This window comes from Microcebus murinus, chromosome 8 (assembly GCF_040939455.1).
Source record: "Microcebus murinus isolate Inina chromosome 8, M.murinus_Inina_mat1.0, whole genome shotgun sequence".
NCBI lineage: Eukaryota > Metazoa > Chordata > Mammalia > Primates > Cheirogaleidae > Microcebus > Microcebus murinus.
Genome location: NC_134111.1, coordinates 51,898,277 through 51,920,409, shown reverse-complemented (window position 1 = coordinate 51,920,409; position 22,133 = coordinate 51,898,277). Strand labels below are relative to the sequence as shown.

Genomic DNA, 22,133 nt, shown 5'->3' with positions numbered 1-22,133 from the left:
TTTAAAAAAATGTGATTCCCCAAACCACAAAAAACCTTACTCCCTATATCTGCACCAAGTGAACCAGGGCTCACATTTCACTACTGATGTAGTTTGAAAGTGGAGGCCAGGTGCGGTGGCTCACGCCCGTAATCCTAGCACTCTGGGAGGCCAAGGTGGGTGGATTGCTCAAGGTCAGGAGTTCAAAACCAGCCTGAGCCAGAGTGAGACCCCATCGCTACTAAAAATAGAAACAAATTAATTGGCCAACTAAAAATATATAGAAAAAAAAAAAAGAAAGTAGAAATCCATCGTGCTGGTGGGTACATGGCTACTGCCCTGGGCCCACTTCCCATGTGTTCTCCCTCGCCTTAGCTGCCCTGAACTCCCTGGGAACCCTCCGTTCCCTCCCCAGGACCCAGACCTCACGGCTGGATTAAACCATGCCGTGGGCCCGGCCCTGCACCCTCCACATCCTCCACTTCCACCTCCCAGAGTCTCTTTCCTGCCCCCTGGCATCCTGGATCCCTCCAGAACCTTCGAACTGCTACTGGGTTGCTGTGGTCCCCACACTCTGCCACACCTGTTAATGCCCCCGCTGCCCAGGGGGCGCCCTCACCAGTCACGTGGGAACCTCTGAGCGTGGGAACTGCGTTTGTGTAAGGCGCTCAGGTGATTCCAATGAGCAGAAAGTTTGGGAACCACTGTCCCAGCACCCGACAAAGCCTTTGAGATCAGACTTGTCAGGAAAGATACGAATTCTAAAACACAGAGAGTCGGGGCTGGGAGAGCCCAGAGAAGGCCCGGTGGGGGCCGGTGGGGGCTTCCTCCATTCATTCACTACAGTACTTCATAAGAAACCCTTAGAATGAGGTGTGTAGGAGACTGTGCTTTAGGGGACAGAAAGACCAGGAAGGTTTCCCAGAAGCCACTGGGCAACATGGAACACACCCTCACTCTCTGGAGCGCTTCCCGAGACCCAAGAAGTGTGGAGGTCAGAGCAGGAAGGGGGAAAGTTCTCAGCTGCGCCGCCTGACCCTTTCTGAACACACCTGAGCACCATCAGCCCTGATTAACACCTGCCGCCCTGGGCCTGGGCAGAATGACGTGAAGATGAGGGCGAGAAAGAAATAGGGAAGGCAGAGAAGGAAGAGGAAGCGCTAACCTTCTGGAGGGTTCCCGCATACCAGGGCCTCAGTCATTTTCTTATTCGACCTCACACAGCAGCTCCGCTTCGCAGGGGCCCGTCCGAGGCCGGGGCGGTTAGTGACTCGGCTAGGTCACTCCTGCGACCGGGCCTTCTCTGGGCTCTCCCAGCCCCGACTCCCTGTGTTTTGTAATTCTTATCTTTCCTGACAAGTCTGATCTGAAAGGCTTTGTCAGACACTGGGACAGTGGTTCCCAAACTTTCTGCTCATTGGAATCACCTGAGCCCCTTACACAAATGCTGATGCCAGTTCCCACGCTCAGAGGCTCCCACGTGACCGGTGAGGGCGGCCCCTGGGCGGCGGGAGCATTAACCTGCACACCTGAGTCTGGGGACCACAGCAACCTAACACCACGGAGGACACGGGGTACTGGAGAGACTGTTGCTGAGTTTTTTTGGTGTGGGTAGGCTGTGGATTGATGAATGAGTCTAGTTGTAATAAAATGTTGTTCACTGCCTGTTTATCATTTCTGGACGGCCGTGGTTCTCAAACTTTGAAGTGTATCAGAATTACCTGAAAGGCTTGTGGAGACCCAACTTACTGTGTCCCTTACCCAGAGTTTCTGATGTAGCAGGTCTGGGGTGGGGCCCGAGAATTTGCATTTGTAACACAAGTTCTCTGGTGATGTCGATGCTGGGGGTCCAGAAACCACACTTTGAGAACCACTGCCTTAAAGCAGTGTTTCCCAACCTTCCCCTGGGGCATTTGTTAAAAAGCAAAGATTCTTGGGTCCCACCCTAACCTGCTGAATTGGTCCTTCCAGGGAAAGAGCCTGGATATAAGTTTCTTACCACTGGAGGGGCTTTGGGGGGGCAGTGCTGGAAGCAGTACCTTAAAACAAGACCGAGTGAAGAACCAGACCCATAAGCCTATGTTAGAATAATAAATATTTCAAATATTTGAGTTTAGAGTTGACAGTGGTTTAGCTGGTAATTTTTTCTAAAAAGCCTAAAGTAGATATATCAGTAGAGAGACCCTGAAAGTGTTCTTTCCTCCTGTGATAGGGTTTTCCCTCTTTTCATCCCAAACTCAGCCCTAGACCTTGGTACTGGATCTTATAGTGGATGATGTGAAATGATTTAGGTGAAGCAGTGGCTCTCTTGCTGAACTGACCAGTATTGTAGGGCTTTTCCTTTTATAGAACATAACTAATCTCAACTTATTTTTGAACTCCATTTGACAGATGATTTGGAGGCTGGGGAAGAATTTAAATTTGAAAGCTAAAGACAGACAACTCAGTACTTTCTAGCTTAAAGCAGTTAGCTCAGGCACTTATTGGTAAATGCTCCATCTTTGGGAGTCTCTCCTTCCTCTAGCCAAGCTGTTTCTGGTGCAGGAGGATGCTTGGGTGTCCACTGTGCAAAGGAGAGGAGGTGGCTGGTCCCACTTCTGAGGGTCACTTCTCAGTGGCCCTGCCCACATTGTCATAATTATTCCAACAACTCTCAGTCCTGCAGGTGATTTTTCTCCTGGGGTGGCAAATCTTGCATTAGATTGACAATGGACCTGGGATGTAGACCTTCAAGTGGATGTTTTTGAGCTCTGCAGGAATTTGTTCTGCTGAAAAAGAGGCAGGGATCTGTAAATGTTGGTAGATGTCTGTGAATTGTCTTGAGCTCAGGAAGATTAGATGACTCGCCCTGGATGACAGAACTTGCTTTTTAGTGATTGGCCAGAGACAGAATGCAGATCACTTGGTTCCTGGACCAGGATTCGGGATGCCTGCCCACCTCCTGTCTCTATTCCTATGTCTGGCCACGGCTCCACGCCATCCCAGAATGGCTCCCTGTTTCATTCTACCTCCACATGGTGATCTTAGCTGCTCCAGATCCATGAGGTAATTTGTTATAAGAGTAACTTATAGCATGGAGCCAAAATCTGCAGTCTTTAGACTCAAGTCTTCCACACACCTCATTTCCCAAAGACTAAAAACACCAACCTTTGTAGAAAAGCGTTCAATTCACTCTCATTCGTGCATGTATTTACAGAGCCTCTGCTGTGCTTTGGCATCGTGCTGGGTACTGCTGAACACAGAAAGGTCCCAGACATGGGCACACGTAAAAATTAAATTGCAATACTGGGCAGCCTTTGGTTAAGATCAAAAGATTGATGCTGTCAGTAAGAGTTAGCGGAGAACCTGACCGTGTGCCGGAATAGTAGAGAACATGTCTTCGAGAGGGTAGGTCTTGGAGCAGGATCTGAGCTGAGTCGAAGCTCAAAGGGGTGGAATTAACTTTACAAATGTGAAGTTCAGCTGCACAAGGCTCCACACACTGCAGGGATGCAGAGTTCGCCATTGCCATTAGTAGCCCACGTGTACCTGGGAAAATGGAAGCTCGGGGCAGGTGAATTCTAGTGAGCAGTTAGATGTCATAGTCATTTACCAACTGGAGGATCAGATGACATGGAGAATACCAAAGAAAGGGATGAGGAACGAGAAGGCTGGAGTTTGCATCTGTGCCACCATTAAGATATTACATTTCATGTTATTTTATCAAGAACAGATGTTGGTGTGAGTCAAATTGATTTCAAATGCAGAAACACCAAATCTTAGATGCACAGAACTCTTAAAGCTTTGGGAAAACTGGAAATTTTATGATCTATTGATTTCAGTACTCCATCGGTGTAGTAATCTTACCTAAGAAATGTGTAATATGAAGTCTATTTTTCCTCTCATAAAACTTAAGGATGAAATGTATGAGGGAAGACAACATAGGGAATATTTTTGTAGAACTAGTAGTAAATTCAAGTTATCTGGCTGTGCAGCTGGGTATGTTCATTGGCCTGGCTCCAAAAAGTTATAAAGGGAATATGAGCAAATGCAGCTTTTGCTCCTCAGAGTTCATCGAAATCCATATCTTTTACAATTCTTTTTATGTTGGCTTTAAAATGCTACTTGACTGAAATAATTTTCCCCTTGATAGCAAAGAACGTCTCACAAGCTACAGATTAATTGGTCAACTTGACATTCCAGGTTCCCAATAGCTAATGCTAGTGCCCCTTTTTCCAGAACATGGATCTTGTGGGTGATTTATGGGTGGGAATGATTTAAGGCTCAATTACTCTCTTTTTAACAACTCCTGTAGTGCCTCTTACTCTGAATTGTATAGTATTTCCCATTCTGTTCCCTGTGCTTCAAATAATTTTCCTCTCCCTTTTAACATGCGGACTTCTCCCTTGACTTTAAGATTCACCTTGGAAGAAAAATGAACATTTATTGATGCTTTATATATACCAGACCCTGCACCAGCCTTTGACAGGATTATCTATATAAAATGATCAACAGCTCTTTGAAGAAGGTATTATTTTTGCCCTCACCCACCCACTAACTTTTTCATTTTACAATAAAGAAATCAAGGCTCAGAGAAGTGAAGGAACTTTCTCATTGCCACATCTTGTGGTTGATATAAATTGAGGCAACTTCAGGGGTCTCAATGATCTCCCCTTATCTGAGACAGGCCCTCAATACATAGGAGTAGCAGGCATTGACTCTTGTCAGTCCAACTGAGTCATTCCTTGGGGGATCTCAACTGGAATTGGAAGGGGAGAGTTGATCTCATACTTGTGGATAAGCTGGGGAATGAAGACTAGTTTGTGGTTTCACTACATGAGCAAAGCCAGTCTGGAGGAAATAAAGCCAAACCACAGAGAGATGCAGAAGAGAGGGGGAGAGATAGAGAGAGCACATGAGTGAGCACACGGGCACATTGGTGCTTGCGAGTCCCTGGCCCCAGACACCTCTGACGGCCAGTGGCATCCCTGCTCTTCCCACATGGGTATGTGAGCCTTCTAATAAGCTTCCCTTTTGGCTCAAGCTACTGTTGGTTGAGCTTCTGTCTTTTGGAATCAAGAGTCCAAATTTTCTTAATGAGCAGGACAGAGATTCCAGAACATGTGATTTTTCTGTCTGCCACATGACATGAATTGAATTTGTCATCATCAGGGTTTCCCTGGCTTAGTCTCATTGATGACCTGTAATCACTTCATTTGGTCACTCCTGCTCCATGTCCTTCTCATGTTTGGGGGAACAAGGAAGAAAGGCAAGAGTCTGACAGTATAAAAACATATTCCATGCTACTACCACAACAAATGCAGTGTTCCATTTAGAGTGTGAGTTACCCGAGAGCAGAGACCAGGGCTTTTAAATTATTATAATAATATATAATTGTAGAACACCTTAACTGTAAACACATTTAATAATGCAACTTGGAAGACTGAATCTAAATGAAGTCTTGTAAGAAAATCCGGAATTAGACTGTCTTTGAGTTAACAGACAAGCAAGCAAACTGTCTAAACTCATAGAGTATGCACAAGGCTAAATTTGGTTGAGAGAGAGAGAAAAAACAAACAGAAAGGGTTGGAAAGGAAGCAAACAATGGCAAGATGGGCTGGGAGGAGAGAAAGCCCAGCGGGTACATGAACATTTGTCTGCATGTGCAATATTGCTCTTGTTCCTGAAGGCTTGAAAAACAGAACATGCACAGCAGGGGCTCCTCACTATTTTGAATACTAGGGCAGCTGAGAAGCATGGATTCAACAGACAGGCTCAGCATTTGGAAGGTGGGACCAGAGACCTCGATAAGATGGGTCCACCTCACTCCCTTGACCTCCCTTGGCACCGGGCTCCTTCCTGCTAACATGATGATACCCACAGACGTTCCCTTCCGGCTCTATAATACAGTCGTTCTGTGCAGGTGACAGAAAGGGAAGAATAACATGCAGTTTTCTAATGGAATCCTGTAGACATCTTAGATAATGTCTTCTAGAAAAGGAAGAGGAGAGACTTGTTAGCATTGCTGCTGCTCTGCTCAATGGCAACTGATGGAGGAAAGGCACCAATGGGAGCCAGAGAGTTTGACTCCTGTCATTTTCCATGACTGAGTTGTCTTTGTCATCTGTTTTTAATTAAAAGACAAAAAGAAAACAAAAACAACAACAACAACAACAAAAAAAAAACGCTGGGCACAGTGGCTCATGCCTGTAATCTTAATACTCTGGGAGGCCAAGGGGGCAGGATTGCTTGAGGTCAGGAGTTCAAGACCAGCCTGAGCAAGAGCAAGACCCCGTCTCTACTAAAAATAGAAAAATTAGCTGGGCATGATGGCACGTACCTGTAGTTCCCAGGAAGCTGAGGCAGGAGGATGGCTTGAGCCCAGGAGTATGACATTGCCATGAGCTATGATGACCCCACAGCACTCTATAAAGGGCGACAAAGTGAGACTCTGTCTCCAAAAAAAAAATGACAAAATTTTTTTTTCCCCTTTCATCCTTTCCCAAACTCCTCACACCCTGGCCTTTTACAAAGAGTAAAATCAAATTTATAAGCAACAGGCAAGGGCAGGCTTAAGCTGATGGACAAAGGAAACCCTGGAGAATCGGAGGTAGAGCACGCAAGAGTTTTTGCCATCATCCTTTGGACTCTCAGGATGAATTTCAGATGTCAGCTTCTGGGCCTCAGTGGAGAGTGGCCGATTCCTTCCACAGCAGGGAAAAGAGAAAAGGCAGAAATCCGAGTGCTTACTTACGAACAGAGGGAGGAAGTGGCATCTCCAGTAGGTACACAGGCGAGTCTTCGTCTGCTCTTCAGAAAAGCTGGCGGCGAGGGAGCTGGAGAGGAGCCAGGGCCGGCTAAGGACAGCAGCTTCCCGAGGGAGCCGGCGTCTGGGCCTGCGCTGCCCGGGAGAGGGGCCAGGACGGGAGGCCGCCGCACAGGGGTTACCAGCGATTGTCTCCGAGCGCCACGCACGTGTTTGGGAAGAGCAGGAGAGGCGGCCAGAAGAAGGTGGTGTGTCTTGGGGTAGAAGGCACTTCCTGGAGGAATTCTGGGTCCGTGCAGCTGCACTGGTGTGTCCTCTCCAGGGCTGGCAGGCGGGCTTGCTGGAGAATGGGCAGAACATTGACAGGGGAAACTCCTGGCCCAGGTGGCTCAGAGGCAGTGCCAGCTAAAGTGACCGATGTCCTCAGAATACCATAGAAACACAGCACCTTGCTCCCAGCTCCTGCTACCTGCTCTGCTCAAGTTGGAGGGGGCTCTGCTCCACACGGTCACCGTCACAGAGAAACAGAGACAACGACAAGACTGCGGAGGCTTCACGTCTCATAGCTGTGCTGTCTGGGGAGTGTTGTCTCTGCAGCCCCTGGAGGATCCCACACGGGCTTTCCCGTGCTTTATCCTGTATATGCCACTCGCCACTCGCCACTCGTCTCTCCGCACAGCCTGTTGGCCAGGACTAGTCCCAGGGCCTTGCCCAGCTGCAAGAGGGCTAAGACTTGAAGTCCCACATGGGTCCCAGTCAAGGAATAGTGAACTTCACATGCCATGCAGCACTGGTCACCGGGCAATGCTGAGGAGTGACGTATTAAAGGACAGTTTAGCACAATCTCTGACAATACAGAAGAGATGAGGGATGGGTAAGCAACAGAAGTGTGTACCTATCATATAAGCACAGCACATTATTCCCAGAAGTTCATTGTCTGGCTTCAAAGTGGCCATTTGGCAGGTGGGATCAGTTGTGTGTAATCGGGGCGGGAGTCCAGGCTCGCGTCATTCCTGGGATACTGTTTCAGTGATACCCCTGGAAATTCACGTAGTTAATTTGCAGAGCATTAGAGTGTTTGTCTTTTTAGTGTGTGTGTGACTGCTTACTCAGAGTATGCAGAGTAATCAAGGCCTGGTTTTGTTTTGTTTTTTTTTTTAATGAAGAACATATTGTTTACATTATTTGGGGTTAATATTGATTGCATATCCATATAAAGTCAGATGTGACACTTTGTGTACCTCTCCCCACCCCAAAGAAAGGGGTAAGTAAAGAGCTTAAATATAGGAGCAGAGTTGAAACTTCTAAGTAACTCTTCAAAGAAATTAAGTACTCTGTGTACAATTGAAATCCCACAAGAGTACAAGTGGTACAAAGTATGTAAACTTACCTAATTTACAGTTGCGTATTTCTAGATGGCAGGCTTTGCCAATGTTCCCAATGTTATATTTGTTTCAATGTATTTACATCATCCTTGGATAAAGAAATAAAGCAATGATTGAAACATTTTACCATTTTGCTTGTTTTAGGTTGTTCTGTAGATTGTTAAGCAAATATTCTACGTATTACATGATATCATTTTGGTGATAATATATTGATTTAGTCTCAATGAATCTATATTTTAAAAAAGATAACCACTTCACAAATACTCACTGTTTTGTTTTGCTGAATGAACCCATTACTATTTTTCTTACTTCTTAGAACATTCTTCTGTAGCATTCACTTAAAGCTGATAATGAATATGATCCCTTTTTGTCATAAAGTTTTTTAAACTTTAACTACAATAATTCATTTAGTGCACATTTATTGAACATGTCCTTCATGCTGGGTTTACACATATCTTATTCCTAAGATAATTTTTAAAAACTGGATCAAGAACACTTAAAAAAAAAAATGAAGCTAGAATCCAGGACAGACAGACTTTGAGAAACCATACAAACATTTCAGAGCAACTTTAAACATTTACCACGAGGGACTCAGTCACAGTGTAAAGGGTACAGAGCTGCCAGCTGCCTTACTGACCCCGAGTATTCCTGAAAGGGCTGAGTCGCAGTAAGACTGATGCCCAGGGAGGGGATGTTCTTTTTTGCGACAGAGAACATTCTCTGTGCTCCTAGGCTGCCACGTGGAGCATCTTTCCTTTGGCCTTGAAGGGGAGACTGTCTGGTTTCACGATGACCGTCAGCCAAGCTTTCTAAGAAACATGAAAGATCATCAGGGGGCAGAAGGGCTGGAAAGTAGAGGTCACCAACACTGATGTGTTTTAAGGTCATTATAAAAGGCAAGAGAAAATTTAATAATGGGAGGTTTCCTGACCCTTCTCACATCATGGCACAGACATCTGAACGGCACGAGGCAGGAAGCGCTGCTCAGTCTGGCCACTCTAGACCATGCTCTGGGGGCAGATGGCACACCGCAGTCGTGAGGGTCGAAATAATAATTAGGAATTTAGGATGTTTCCAGAGAGAGCCATATAAATCCTGGTCACATATCATTTCGACTATTCGTATTTTTAAAAGTTTTCAGAGCTGTCATCTTTGTAAGGACAGGAGGGCTGTGGTCGTCTCCTGGCACACCTGTGCACACCTGTGGCCAGCAGTGAGCTGCGCCTCATGACCAGGGTTGTGGGGGCAGGGCTCTGGTTCGGCTCTGCCCCTAACTACTGCGTAACTCTAGCTAATCCCCAGACTCTTTTGCACCATCTGTAAAATCATGAAATCAACCCAAGCGCTGCGACTGTGGGAAGTAGGCCACATGTTCTGCAGAGGGCTGGGCATCCATGAGTTATTTTTTTAAACAACCAGATTTTTACATGCAGGTGGTTTTGGCATGCTCCTTGTTGATTTTCACAAAGGTTTGATAAAGGGGTCTCAGGAATTGAGGCAGGGAGGTCTGTCTTCAACTGCCAGTCAAAGCTGGCCACCTTGTACCCTGGGCAGGTCTCCTGGCTGTGTTGCTGACCCCGTAGGCAGGAAACGCTGAACTGGGGCTGAAGAAGCCAAGCACCAAATGGCATTAACCTAAGGCTCATTCTGAGAGAACCGAGACGGGGAGCAGCAGAGAGCGCGGCTGCTAGTGAGTGCTAAGCCGACTTCAGGCGAGGCCCAGACCTGGGTCCCCATCACGGGCAGCTGGAGTCAGCTGCTGGGCTGTGTTCAGGGCCAGGTACTAGCTCAGATGTATTTGCTGCCAGCTCACTGTTGCCATTGGGCATGGGCTTTGCAATCTGACAGTTTAGTTTATCCTTTTAAGCAGAGAAGCAGGGAATATATAACCACCTTTTTCGACTAAAACTGAAAACCACTTGCTCCTAGAACATATGACATAGAAACATGACACAGGTTTCTCCTCGATGCTACAGCTCCAGCCTCTGCTTGGCCTGCTCTGCCCGGGGTCTTCCCCATTTCAGATGATGGCAGCTCCGTCTTTCCAGTTACTCAGGCCAAAGACCCTGGGGCCATCCCACATTCAAGAGACCCTCTTGGCTCTACCTACACAATATCCAGAATCCAGTGTCTCCTCGTCCTCCACTGCTATCACCAGCTCCAAGCCCCTGCTGTCTCTTTGCTGGACCCTTTCAGCGGCCTCCTAACTGCTCTTCCTGCCCTGCCTATCCCTGAAGCAACAGCCAGAGTAACTACTACAACATTAAGTCAGGCCACACCACTCTTTTGCTCAACCCCCCCCTTTGCTTGCTGTCTCACTCACGGTAAAAGTGAAAATTTGCATGATGGTCTATGAGGCCCAGCAGGATCTGGCCCTGTGTTTGCTCTCTGAGTGCCCCTCCTACTCCTCTTGCTCATTCCTCTCCAGCCACACAGGGCTCTTTGTTCCCGAGCGAGCCAGGTGCGCTCCTGCCCCAGGGCCCTTGCTCCGGCTGTCCACGCTGCCAGTGTGTATTTCTACTTGTTTGGTTTATTTTTTCCCCTCTCTTAGAACATAAGCTTCTTGCAGGCAGGGATTTTTGCCCATTTTGCTTACTGTGGGATCCCCAGCAGCTAGATGATCACCTGGCCATAGTAGGTGCTCAGTGAGGACTGGGTCGTGGGAACACCAGCCTGAGCCCACAGAATATGCAGCAGGAGCACCCCCTGCACAGGCTGCTTGCTCAGATCGGCTTCTTGTCCCTATCAGAGGACGTTAAGGAATTGTCCCATGCCCGCTCTCATCTGGAATTTGATATATAGACTATGGCTAAAATCGTTGATGGGGGACGATGGCTGATGGGGAATGGGGGAATGGGGAACGTTTGGTCCATGGTACAAAGTTTCAGCCAGGAGGAATAAATCCTGGTGTTCTATTGTTCAGTTGCACAGCACGGTGACTATAGTTAATAATAATGTATTATATGTTCCAAAATAGCTAAAAGAAAGGATTTTAAATGTTCTCCACACAAAGAAATGATAAATATTTGAGGCAATGGATATGCTCATTAGCCTGAATTGATCATACCATAATGTATGCATGCATGGAAACATTGCATTATTCCCCATAAATATATACAATTAAAGATATTGTTTATTTGTATATATACAGATAAATATATTGTCAATTAAAAATAAAACAAAACAAACAGAAAGGCCAGAGCCCTGGGGGCTAGGTGTGTTGAGTTCCCCGGGGCTCTCGGACTTCATGAGCAGTCTGTGCTGGGAAGGGCCGACCGTGGCTGGGACAGCCCCCACGCCTGCTCCTTCTCCCAGCCTTTCGGGGCCCCGGGCCTTCCAGGAAATCCTCAGCCTGTGGTCCCCCAAGACCACTCCCTTTCCAACTCTTTTATGGAAGCCAGACCTCAACTTCCTTTTCCAACTCCAAACTTATTTATCCTTTCCCACTCTCCCTCTGGTCTCAGAGAAGAGGCATCCCACTCTTATCCCCTCTCCCTCCTGCTCCCGGGTCTTGCCTCAGCCGAGGCAATGCAGCGGCACTGTTGGGGAGGTGCTCCGATGTCACAGCCTTACTGGCGGGATGACTTAGGGCAGGCCACTCACCATCTGTAAGCCTCACCCTACTCATCTGTAAAATGAGGATGATGAGAGTGGAGTTGTGGGGATTAAAGGAGTAGTACAGGACAAATGTTTGGAATGAGGCTTGGGACAGTCAGTGAAAAGTTCTTATTTTGTTCAATGAACTTTTCCCTCATGGCTTTAGTCACAGATGGGAAGAAGAATCAGAAGTATTGAATATTGCCCCTGTTACCTTGGGGCTTTGAGTAGGGGCTTAATGTTCTCTTTTTCTTGAAAGTGGAGTTGTCAGGTTTCTGTCTGAAATGTCGGTTATTGACGCACTCATGGCCGAAGAATCACCAGATGCACCATAGTAAGGCAAGCACGAAAATGAGTTTTATTGAGGAGAGAAAGATAGGGTTGCAGAGCAAGAGCAAGATACAGGTTTACAGAGCATGGTACACACGCCACAGATGACGACCTGGCCCACTGTGGCAGTAAAGGGAGAGCAGAAGGAAGGGTGCAAAGGAGGTTGGTTAGGGTCTGCATCTTGTTTTATAGTGCCCGGATTGGGACCTCCCTCATGGTTCAGAGGTCACCACAGAATCACTCTGATTGGACAGTTGGGAGTTGCATTACTACGCATGTGGGTTGTTATAGGTCATTTCTGGACTCTGTGGTACCTATGATGGTTTGCCCATGGGCTGGAGTCCTCTGCATTCTTTTGCAGCTGGCATGCTAAGTTATGATTGGCAGCTTTGTAGGATATTCTCTCCTCCCCCAAGGATGGCAGTCTCTCAGGAGAGGATTAGGGTGGGGCAGGACCAAGATGGGGGCCTGGGGCCCACCCTGTCCTTCTTCCTAGGTGGGGCAGTTGGACCGAGGCAACAGCACCCACTTTCATCCCTAGGTAATCCCCGACTATCTACCTAACAGAGTCTTTGCAACGCGTTCTCCAGTCTTTTGTTGGGAGGTGTCCCCAAGATACCGGTGGGCGATGGTTTACGGTGTCTGCTCAGGTCCTTCCTGACTTTTAAACTAAGCTGACCCACTGGGGCCACCCACAACCTGGATGCTTCAGCCCTGCCCACAGCAAAAATTATTCTGGTCCTTTTCTCCTCCCTCAAAACCTGCTCTTGGCTTCTGACTCAGTTCTGCATCTTCCTTGTCTTCCTGCTTTGTTTCCTGTTTCTGCCGCTGTGCTTGTCCCTTTGAGGACAAATTCTGGCTTTTCTAGCTTTGACCGTCGGCATCCAAAAAATACGTATTCCCTCATTTTCCGGCTCTTTCTGTTCATGGATACTCTGATGCCCTCGCCCACTGAGCCACTACCTACAGGACCTCCTGCCAGTGTTGGGTGACTGGCCAGCTCGGCTTGTCCCCGTTCCCTCAGGGACAAGTGCACAGTGGTACACGCTAATACGAATGATGTTGATTTATGTTTGTTCCCCACTTGCTGTTGTCTTGAATGGTTTAAATAAATTGTGGCACGTTATTTTAACTGCAAATCCGTGAATTTTTACCTTCATTTTGGAGGTGAGGAAAGTAAGGCTCAGCAAGGTTAAACTCAAACACATGTGGTTGAAGGGGATCAGAATGTGTCCCCCAAAACATGCCATTTGGTATAAGGATTATTTTGCATTGAAGGTAATTGAGCATCAACCAAGGCAGGAAGAGCTCTCTGCCCTCCCCTTACCTGTCAGAAGCAGGAATTCCCCTTTGCCCGCCCCCTGCTCCCCCATAGGAAGAGGAGAGCCACTCTTACCACCTGAGATGAGGAGTCGACCTTGAGACAAATTTGCATAAACAGACCTTATTAAGATAACCTTTATCTCCCATTAGTTCCCCATATATTTCCTAGTCACTTTCCCATGATTTATCATCCCCTGAAGCCCAAACCCCCTTTCCTTTGTTAAGGTGGTGTACAAGCCCTGAGTCTAACTGGTTCTTTGAGTTCCACTTCTTTTCTGTGCATGCAAAAATCGTATGCCCTTTTTCCTGTTAATCTTGTTTTAGCTTAATTCACAGGCCCCCAGGCACCGAGCCTAAGAGGGTAGAGGGAAAGGTTTTCCTCCCCAACACAGTAAATGTAATTCAGTTCTCGGGCCCCAGAACACTTTCTCCTCTTTCAGTGGCACCTGTCACCTCTTCCTTTTCCCCTTCCATTGCCTTAACTCAGAGCCTCATCAGATCATTCAACCAATCTAGAAACTTCTGGGGCTCAGTGCCCTGCCTTCAGGCACTCTTCCCTTGATCCACCCGGCCCTGCTGCCAGGGAGAGCGTTCTGTGGGGCAGGTCTGTGCCTGCCGAGCTCCTGTGGGAAGCCCTTCAGCAGAGACGGGGCCTCAGCCTCGCTTCTCCTCGCTGCCCATTCCTGCCCCTGCTTCCCAGACTGCTGTCTCACAACATGCCGGGCTCCTGTGGCTCATGCTTTCTTCCCTGCCCAGATTTTCTTCCCTCGAACTTGGCCGTCGGCACCAGATGATCGGCTGACTCACCTCTCTAGGCTCCTCTTGAACAGCACCTCCTCTGTTAGGTCACCTCCCGGGATTTAGTCACCTCCCAGGTTTAGGACTCTTTCGACATTGCATTTTGATGATCTTGTTTACAAGCTGTCTCCCCTCCACCCCAGTCAGTGCGTTCTCTGAAGACAAGGACTGCAGTATGCCCATCTTCTGTCCCTGACACCCAGCCCAGAAGGTGGCAAGTGGCCGGGTAAACATTTAATGGGTGAGAGACTGTCTTACTCTAAGTGATAAAACAAAAGGCTCTTTTATATCTCAATGATGCTTAACTTATTTTCTGTGAGGATTATAATATTTTAGAATTTTAAATCTTAAAATTATCTACTCTAATCCTATCATTTTTATAGACCGGGAAACGATGGTCTAGAATGGTGACATAACTCCGGCCTCCAGCTCCTGTGGTCTAGAGTCCTGTGGTCAAGGTGGCTGTGGCACCCAACACTGGGTGGAAAGACATCCTTGTAGTGGCTCCTAGTGTGGCACAGTTGTGTATGTGTACTGAAGGAAACAGCATGGTACTTCCATTAGCTTCCCAGGCACTGCCGACATTGCTGAATTAGAGCAGTTCTAGAGCACTTATTTGTATGTGGGGAGATCATAAATGGCACTCTAAAATTATTGGTGTAGCCTATTATAAATGATGAGAAAAAAAACAACAACCCTCAATGTTGTATTTTACTTCCAGAAAAGACCTAGTACTTAACTATCAGAGAATGCCAGAAATGGGAAAAATGGTCACTTTAATGTCACTATAAAAATATTTCTTTTCATGTTGCATCCTTGTTGATGACTCACACAATTACAATTTTATTTTGAGGAAACAAGACCTTTGCTATGAAATAATTTAAGTTGCTCTCTGGCACCTTAAATGTCAAACCAGGGCAGAATCTCACCTGGCCAAGGCAGTAGAGTTATGGTTGTCACATAAAGGCATTTATTGTTTTGTTTGCTAAGCACTCTCTTCCTTTTGAGACTGCGTTTTGGGAAACCACTGGGCTAATATATGATGCAAAAGGGAGTTGTACTTTTAAAATTTGACCTTGTCTCTCTAGCATTGTGTTTGTCGCTGGGTGGGAAGTTGGCAGAAGCCAGTCCATATTCCCTGGCGACGTGGAGTGGTTTGAGAAAGGGCATGTGTCCAAAACGAGACCAAGCAGAGTCTTGCCTTGGCATTTTTGTAAAAATAGAAGCTGGCAGGAGGCAAGAAAACTTTCTTTACTTTCTTTCTGTAATGCTGAGAGTGAAGCCAGCCAGCAGAGAGAAGCAGGAGAAGGGATGGGGGAGGGAGGAAAGAGAGAGATCTCTGACAGGGGTAGGTTCCAGTTGTTCGTGAGGCTCCTTTTTTCCTAGAATCTGGCATCAGCCGGTGATCTTTAGTTGTCTTTTTCACTTGTTGGGTTTTGAAGCTTTGCAGCTAACCATCGCTAAAGTTCTAACACATGCAGATTTTGTTTTGCTTCGTTAGCCAAACAAGTTAAGCAAATGTGCCTTTTCTCTCCTAGAATGCGGATCTCATTGTCTGTGTGAGGCAAATATTTCTAAGCACACTATACTATTTTTTCCTAACTTCTCTCCTACTTTGACATTTATTCCATATTATTTATGTAATAGCAAATTAGAAAAAAATGAAGTTTGGGAAATGTGTCTAGCAACCTGGCTAAACTTGTCCAGCTGCCAGGCAGTCCTGTTTGCGAGGTAGATCTTAATCTGGAAAATTTCTTAGAAACTAACCAGTTTGATACAAAAGTATTTGGTGAGATGTTTTTGGTATAGAGTAGAACTGGCTCTCTGAAGAAGCAGCCTATGCATAGCAGTAATTCCTTCCAAAAAAAATTGTATTTTTGTCTTGAGCACATGATAAAAGCAACAGCAGAACACTGAATGGATACATTCATCAAATGAAATATATTTTGGGTTAAACTCTGGAAATTTGAAGGCAGGACAACTAACTGGATTTCACTCAGCATAGTGAGGGCAAAGGGGGCGGCTTAAAAATAAAATCTCCATGGCTTTAGTTTCTCTGGGATTTTTCTGCAGGAGAGGGTCGAGGCCTGGCGCATGGGTAAAAGAAAACGAAGAGGGAAGAAGTGTTATAACACCGCCACCATGTGCATGGACACCTGAGAATGACCAGGACAAGGAAAACCACTATTTTTCAAATACTGTCTACCTGCTATTGAATTTATTCTTGCCTGAAGTGTTCCTTTCACAGACAAAAAGAAAAATAGCAGAAAATGAGAAAATTTATATTGAGTTCGCCAGAGGCAAGAGCAAATCAACAGTTAAATCCTCTAACTCTGATATTCAAAACTTTATTCTGAATCAATTGGGGTTTACAAGGTTTACACAAATTTAAAGGTGAACAGAATAGAGACCTGCCTCTGGATTTAGACTCCCCTGTCTGCCACCCTTCCCTTCCCGGAACCCGGCAGGTGCATGACGGACAGCTGGCGGGAGGTGTGGATGCAGTCAAGGGAACCACTGGGCTCATGACTCATGATTTAAGTTTGTTTTAATTGTTTTGGCAAAGTCAACATGTTGTTCTTGTGTAAAGACAGAAATAACAAGGATATTTGGGTGGATGTTTCTGAGTTTTTGAAGGAGCTAGGCCTTAAATAAATAGAATGGAGATTGGGAAGCAGGATGACATCCATTGCTTAATGAAAGGTTTTAATGAAAACTAGAGTCCTCCAGGAAAAGAAATTCAACCCCTTGGGAAGCAGTCTTATAATTCAGAGGAAATGGTAGCCTTTCTGATAACGGTTGTGAGACAGGACTCAGACACGCAGCAGGCAGCTGGGGCAGGGGTCAGAGGGAGAAGGCCAACAGGATAAGAAAGTCACAAGAATGTGAACGTGCTTAGCTAAGATAAATGTTACCAATAGAGACCCCTTAGTTATTTCACTTTAGCCATAACATCTTTATCTAAGGCAAAAGGGGGAATTTTCTTCATTGTGGCATGCGCGCAATTGAGGCAACAGTGTCCCTAAATGAACTACCCTCATTGACCTGGTAAAAATCATGCCCACCAGGGCCATGATGGTTTACAGATGCCCTGGCAACTCCCAGAAGTTACCCGATAAGGTCAGGAAAGGGGAGGGTTCCTGGTTCTGGGAATTCTCCATGCCTTTCCCAGAAAATCTATGAATATTCTGCCCCTAGTTTAGCACATTATTGGGGATTAGCATAAAAGGACAGACTCTAACCCTGGGGTGACACTGTTTTCCTCCTTGGATCAGCCCATTCTTTTGCATTTCTAAAAGATTGTACTCTAATTTCAATAAGTCTATCTGCTTCTGCTTGTACTTTGTGTTTGAGTTCCTCTCTCGCTTGTGACCCTGTGCTTGAATTTCTTCCTACAGGGAGGTCAAGAACTCTCTCTGCTGGTGCGGGCGGTGGTCTGTGCTGGTCTCAGTTGCATTTGTGAATATTGAACATACTTTGTAGCTGGAAATTGTGTTGTGACTAGAAGCCTGTCATTTTCTTGATAACAATTTCTATTTGTGTATGTATCTGTTCATGGTGACACCCAACTTACCGATATTTCTCAACTATCTGCAACTTGGCTGACAATGAGAGAGTGAGGAAAACATGGCCAAACGAGATGCCCCCTGAGTCCATTAACTAAAATCTTTGCACTTTATCTGTAGATGTTCTTGTGGTCTTCTAGTGTTTTCTCTCTTGGGTAAAGCCTCCACTGCCCATCTATTTGCATGAACCGGACCCCTAGGAGCTCTCCCAGGCACCTTCCTCGTCTTTTCCGGGCACACCCATCTATATCCAGGTCCTGCCACCTTGACCTTCTAAAGAGCTCTCAAACCATCCACTCCATTCCACCAGCAGGGGTTCTTAACTTATTTTTTGCAGTGAAACCCTTTTGTAGTCTGATGGAGCCTACGGACCCCTTTCCAGTTTAAGATTTTAAAATGTATTAGATCAAACACATAGGATTCCAAAAGAAACCAATTATGTTAAAATGCAGTTGTAAAAATATAAATTTGAGTTATAATAATTATGTTTCTTTATTAATGCATCCTGTGATATGATATAGTGGCAGGCCTAACAACTATCGTATTGATAATTTTCAAGTAGTGATGAGTATAAACGGTATCTTGATATATTTGCAGCGACTGTAATGGGATCTGAAATCACCTGTGATTTCTCTTGGTAGCAAGGTCACAGCTGCTGATAATACTGTTGTCTTTTGCTGTCTATGTTCATAATGGAAGGAAATACTAAATTTCAGTTAGAGGTGTGTGAAAATAAAGATGTGCTCGTTTTCTCACATAAGTTCACAGAATTCTGTGGTGCCTAGATTGAGGACTATTGCCTTTGGCCAGGCCACCATTTTTCACTGGATTTACTGCCACGGACTCCTATTGGATGGATGTGCTTGCTCACGTCCCAAACCTCCTCCACTCTGCAGCCAAGGTGGCGTTTTGAAAATGCAGATTTGTTGTCACCTGCCCCCACTCCCCTCCCTACCACACACACAGCCCAACTGCTTTCCATTGCTCTCAGAATAGAGACCAGAACACCTGGGTCTCAGTGCCCAGGGGCCTCTTCCCATGTTGTGGCTTCTCCAGGTTCCCTTCTACCAAAGGGCTTTTGCGTTAGTGTTTCCCTCTGCTGGGATCCTCTCCGTGCCCTGCTCGCTAGCGCTGTCTTCACATCAGCCCAACTGCCACGTCCTTAAGGAAGGCTTCCCTGACTTCCCCGGTGAGTTCTGGGTTCTCTATAGCACCATATCCCTTCTGTTCCTCAGAGGTGATACTGCTATTTTGTTTTTTGGTTTTTTTTTTTGAGACAGAGTCTCACTCTGTTGCCTGGGCTAGAGTGCCGTGGTAGCAGCCTGGCTCACAGCAACCTCAAACTCCTGGACTCAAGCAATCCTCCTGCCTCAGCCTCCCGAGTAGCTGGGACTAGAGGCATGTGCCACCATGCCCGGCTAGTTTTTCAATTTTTAGTAGAGATGGGGTCTTGCTCTTGCTCAGACTGGTCTTGAACTCCTGACCTCAAGTAATCCTCCTTCTTCAGGCTCCCAGAGTGCTAGGATTACGGGTGTGAACCACTGTACCTGGCCTGGTGATACATTTACTTATGTGATTCTTTGATTGATGTCTATCTACCCATTCGCTGTGGGTTTCATGAGAATGGGTTCCATGCTATCCCTAGGACAGTGCCTGGCATATATTAATAGTATAGGCTCATTAAATACTTTTAGAATAAAGAAATGAATGAACAGGTATTTTAGAAGCAGAAAATGCAGTGAAGTGGTGGGGACTGGGGTGAGGGGGATTGGAGGGCATTAGAGGCTGACACATGAGAGTAGGGAGACGTGATCATCTCTCATTTGGACAGAAATCCTCAGACAAGCAATGAAGTAACCAAAATCAGAATGGAGGCCTTTCAGTGAAACTGAAAAAGGAAGTTTTATGTACACCAATAGGCCCCGAGAGCACCACTGTGTTATAGGAGAGAATGTTAACTTACATTTCTAAGGTCAACCCTAAATATTAATAAAAGGTTAAATTACATTATTGGTATTCACATATTAAAAAGAAATATTACAAAAAATAATGAAAGTCAAGATTTGCTCTTGAAAAGAAAAGGTTATTTGGAAAATAAATTAATACATGCGGTCAGATGAACTGTACTGTGTTTGTTTCCTAGAAATATATTCTTTGATGCCAATACTTACATATTTAATTTCATTATTAGATCTAAGACATATTTTTTATTTAATTTTTTTTTCTTTTTTTTTCTCTCTCACTCACTCACTTTCTTAAGATATATTTCTTTAACAACATAATCTAGAAGTGGAATTTTCAGTGGGTTGATGATATCTGGAGAATAGTATTAATGAGGCCAAATCGTGGGCCATTTTCTCACAAATTGGTGAAACTGTTGTGCTATCTGGTATTGATTTCACTCCCACTTCTAGCTAGATATGGTACAGATGCAGGCCTAAGGGACTAGATAAAATTGCATGAATGGTTAGTACAAATCTACCCTTGATGGTTAAAAAATAACTCGAGGTTGGCTTGTGTAACATAATTTTGGATACCTGCCATGTTCAGGCTTGGTGGTACATACTGGATGTGTGGCAATCCCATCCCTGCCATCTATTTTCCTAAATGAATGGATGCATTATTGCTGAAGTTGGGCTGTTGTATGGGGGCTCCTTTTATGGGGAAAGATCATAGGAATATTAGTCCTGGGCTGGTCAAAGACAGAATGCTTTTACTCCGAATCCCCACAGGGAAAGATGAATTATTAGGCATACACCCTACATGCCTTCAATGTGTGAGGCAAAGATTGGAGCAACAACTCCCAAGAGACTGTTCCGTCTGTGCAGCTCCTATCTGCTCTGTGAGCACCTGGAAAACACTGCCCAGGGTTTAGAGTCAAACACAAAATTATCTGATTGGCCTATTTCCACATCGGTCACTTGTCAAGTACTTAAAGCAAACCCACATAAAATCCTCCCTCCCGTGGATCAAGCTGGCAAGCCCAGTCTGGAAAAGCGACCGACTGTGCCAAGTGGGGCGAAGGGCCTGGGTTATGGCCATCAGTGACTCGTGGGGCCGATTTTCCGTGGTCTGGACCCAGCAGCCCGAAACAACGCCTATGAAGCTGTCACACTCTGTTGTGTCAGGGTGACTCAAGCACCTTTGGGCTGGGACTATTGAAATGATGGACTGTTACGGGCTTCCCTTGTAATGCCCATTTAATGCCTGCTCAGGGAGCACTTCATTTGCACATCACTTACATGCTAGACTTATGCAGTTTTGGGTGAAAATTCAGTATTGTTCCTGCACAGGAACCATGCTCTTATTTAAATGAGATGAGCCCTTGTACCCTAAATGCAGGCCTGCACACGTATTCATCAACCATTTCTGGCATGACTTATCATGGAATTGCATTACAATTTTTAATGAAGATAATGCTCAGATTTCAAAGGAGGAAAAATAGTTTGAAACAAGAAAACATTTGGATTTTGCTTATGGTAATTTTTAGGAAGAGTTACAGTCTTGTGTAATATGCTTTAGACTAGAGGTTTATTACCTTATCTACGTCTTAGGTTTGATTGGTAGTAGGAATACAAATGCCAATATGATCTACACCTTGGAGCAGTAAATCAAATCATTGTGCTTATTGGGCAATTTCAAAGATTATCTATAGATACTGTTTCTGATTTCTGTGTCATAGAATTAAAAAGCATAGGAGGTGGCTTTATGCACATACAGGATTAATCCAAATTTAAGATAAAAAACAGAAAAGACTAACCACGATCCATGGAGATCTCATCATATTCAGATATTAAAACAGAAGAAAATTATTTTTGAAGTCATAGTTCTCATATATCGAAGAAATGACTGGGAAACAATGAGATCTCTTTCCTTAGTAGTTAAATAAGTAGAGACACATATTTCACTTATTTGTGGTGATTATAAATGGCCAGGGTGAGAATTTTAAAGTCATCACCACAAGAATAGTATCAATCCATTTTAGTACATTTTTGTTTTTCAGCGAGCGTGTAATGCAACATAACACACAATTCTTAGACTGTTCTTTTAATTAAGATTGGAAATGAAAGTTATTTGGGGAATGTTTCTGTGAAGGAAGAATATTGATGTTTTAAATTAAATTCCACATTGAATTTCCAATAAATTGGAATGCAGGGATTTCTCTCCAACTACATGGAACATTTTAGCAGATTAATGACTGGTCATTTCAAGAGTCAAAAGGGCTCAACCAGCTTTTTGATGGGAGAAAATGAACTGCCGTATTTCCGTTTTAAGTTTATTCATCTATAGAGTGTTGATACTACTAATTTATAACGGATGGTGTCATTTGCAGTGATTCAGCCTATGTTATCGCACCTCTGTCCTGGCCAACCTTGGTTCCACACCTATGGTTTTGAAATGCTGTTTCCC

At 45.2% G+C, this 22,133-nt stretch overlaps 1 long non-coding RNA gene across 2 annotated transcripts in view; it reads left to right on the top strand.

Moving 5' to 3' along the window:
• Window positions 1-14,244: 14,244 nt before the first annotated feature.
• The window catches only part of LOC105865080 (uncharacterized), a 42,608-nt gene continuing 34,719 nt past the window's right edge, over window positions 14,245-22,133 (top strand). Inside the window, exon 1 of one of the 2 annotated variants that reach the window (XR_012920570.1) lies at window positions 14,245-14,398. This is a non-coding gene — a long non-coding RNA (uncharacterized LOC105865080). The remainder of the gene's footprint in view (window positions 14,399-22,133) is intronic. The other variant, XR_001151307.3, reaches the window with a different exon arrangement.